Source organism: Mizuhopecten yessoensis, unplaced genomic scaffold (assembly GCF_002113885.1).
Source record: "Mizuhopecten yessoensis strain PY_sf001 unplaced genomic scaffold, ASM211388v2 scaffold5923, whole genome shotgun sequence".
NCBI classification, from domain to species: domain Eukaryota; kingdom Metazoa; phylum Mollusca; class Bivalvia; order Pectinida; family Pectinidae; genus Mizuhopecten; species Mizuhopecten yessoensis.
In genome coordinates, this window is record NW_018406291.1 from 10238 (window position 1) to 13426 (window position 3189).

At 33.5% G+C, this 3189-nt stretch overlaps 1 long non-coding RNA gene across 1 annotated transcript; it reads left to right on the forward strand.

Moving 5' to 3' along the window:
- Positions 1 to 1662: 1662 nt before the first annotated feature.
- LOC110451304 lies at positions 1663 to 2323 on the forward strand. Its single transcript, XR_002463056.1, has 2 exons — positions 1663 to 1768; positions 2238 to 2323. It is a non-coding gene; the product is annotated as an uncharacterized LOC110451304 (long non-coding RNA).
- The last annotated feature ends 866 nt before the right edge of the window (positions 2324 to 3189 follow it).

Here is a 3189-nt window from a genome sequence, read left to right on the forward strand (position 1 = left end):
AAAAGTATTCGGACAATATTTCCTTACTATTGACTTTTTAAAGATGTTATTAATTTCATTATAGTGTTGTTAGGTCAGTCTGGTTGCCTCAACGAAAGTTTATATGTAATTTCCATCCTTTTAATTTCAAATTATTTTTTTGAAATAAGTTAGAAAAAGTACATGCGTAGGGATTAATAATACAGCCCACAAATATATATTTGATATATTTATAAATTTAGATATTTTCAAAACTCCCTATTTCCTGTATATATACAAAACACATTACATATAGAATGAAGCCTACATACACTCGTTAACCTGATCAAACTTAAGACAAATATGTATAATACTTAAATGGAATATATTGACGGATGAAAAAAAGCAATAATGTATTAAGCACATCAAATGGTTAAAAACATGTAACAAATATTCGGCGCGTTTAATAAAGGTAAAAGTGCACGAGAAAAGGTGCGCCAATGTATCCTGTTGAAAGCTGGGATTAGGAGAATGTCGTAGTTCACAATCACTGAACGAATAATTTCAGCCTTTAGTATAAAGAGGATCTTACATGAGTATCCATGCAATATTGAATTCATTTAACGAGTTCAATAATTTGATATGAGTCTATAGGCGATGTAAACTCGTACGTGTCATATAAAATTATTGAACGCGTTAAATAGATTCAATATGACATGGATACTCAATTAAGATTCCATTTATCGTAAAACATTCATTATTTGAAAAACAAAATCTTTCAAATCAGTTACGTGTTATTCGATGACTTTGTACAGGTTTGTTTTGACCAATCGTAAAACCTTTATGTTGTGTTACACGTGTGTTTTACCATATATATAACATGGCCTTATGACATAGTAAAATGGGTCAGTTATGTGATAAAAGATGCTATTTGCGGTTGATAAATCATTTTTCGACACGTTGTATGTCCATTGTTGATCGTAAAAGATATTTATATTAACTAATATGTTTCTGTGTGCTCCATACATTTATTTATACTTTTATCTTATATTTGTGCATTATCATATATATGACATGCCCGTAAGACTTAGTACAATGGGTACGTTATGCATAGGTCTGTTGATAAATCCTTTTTTTGGATACCTTGCAGTTCCATTGTGATCGTATTTACTAATATATTTATATAAATCTATCTGTTTCTGTGTGCTCGATACATTTATGTTTATATGATATTCAATAACTTACAGTGGTGCTCGCAGTTGGCGAAACATGTGTCCATAAGGATGATTGCGATAATACAAACTGTCACCATGGAGAAAAGGAGTGTGTTACCATACAAGGCACTCATTTGTGCACATGCGTCCTACACAACAACTATGATATACGTACGTATGATTCACACCATAAATCTTCATGTCTAAGAAAACGTTTCTATTTTCTCCTTTCTCTGAATATCTCTGGGGGGGTTTCGGCGAAATTAATGCGTTTCTCCTAAATCTAACATCTCAAGTAAAGAGCAGGTTTTATTGTCACAATTTCGAAAGATTTGTTGCATAATATTTGGATGTAAAAATATCACACATGCATCGCTGTGCATTCTATTATTCCTGGTAATATTTTGGCGCTTTCTTGTTTTCAGAATGTGGCTCCAAAGCCGATTGTGAAGCTAACGATGACCTTCATTGTGATGCAAATAACCGTCATTGTGTGGACAGCGTCTGTAGATGTGAGGGTGAAGGGCACCAACATCTCCCACCATCAGGAGGACACCAGCCAGCTACAGGACAACAGCAACATCAAGGACACTAAGGTAAGATAAAAATGAATATTGACATTTTTATGTACATTTTGAATGCAAAAATGTCAGAGATGTAGAATGTGGTGCAGATATAACTAAGTGCCATTATTTATAATTGGCATTGGTCAGTTATAACCTAGACTCCGAATAGTATGTACTTCATATATCACTTTACGATCTTAAACGACTTAGAGATAGTAAACAAAATATAATATTATGACAATATTCCAAAACATTTCATTTCGACGACATTGGCTAAGTGTATTTTATTGTGTTCATGTTTTACATAGACTGAATTAAAAAGATTCTGGTTACACAAATGCACACAATTGCATTCAGAATTCACTTTTTTCTCGACGCTTACTATGCCTGGTTTTGACTATGCTATACAAACATTCATGAGTTCGGGTATTTTACGCAAAACACATTATACGTATGTTCTTTCGTTTTGTTGGTCTAAATAATTGGTTTTCTTCTTCAGATGATGTTCCACCCGAGAGTGTTGCTTATTGAGTTGTCATTTTATTCACTTATCTGTTCAAATTAATGCCTAATTAATTATCTTTTTGACGTGTCGTGTTTATATTTATCGGGCAATGGCTTACACTTGCTTTTAAATCAAGCTCATAAATCACCAGACAAATATATTCGGATTAGATATCGTGATACAAATATGTTCTGTCTTGTTCGTTTTGTTTTGTAAAAAAAAGGATGCACTTAATAAAATATATTGAATATATCTAAATATGGATAAAGAAGTAATAACGACGGGGCAGACAATGCTTTTTGTCTTAATTCTCAGGGCGATCCGCCCCTTTATCAAGACAAGATTGTTAAATGAACATATCGTATCATAAAACAGAGATCAACCGTCACCATGAAAGAATGATTCGATAAAAATACATAACAAACAGAAATTACTTACATTAAAATATGCTGCTGTAATTGCATATCCCTTCGGTTAGCTTACAAGCTTATATACGATGACAGTTTGTCTTTATTGAGTTCGGTCACTAGTTAAATTTATAGAACAGCTCACTCTCCCAACATTGTCAATCCAGGAAAAGAGATGCTGTACTTGACGTGCAAGCATCGGTGCCGTATGTATGCTTTGGACTTTTGTGCAGAACGCCTAATGGCTCCTAATAATAATCGATTTACGGAAGTAGTGGGAAAAAAGTGGGCCAGTCGCGCGGACAGCCTGTAAACCGTTAAGTTTGCATACACAGTGATCTAAGATTCCGGAACACGGAGGTTCCAAGCAAGCTGGTGCAAAAGGTTTATTTAAAAATCTGTTTTCAACAATTCTCTAATTGTAACAGCAATTTTATCGTAAAGTTTACTTGCACTAAGCAACATGTTTTAACTAAATCACTTGATAGAGGGTAGAGATAAAGGTCACAAAAAGAATATGTTTTGTGATGCCGACTGAA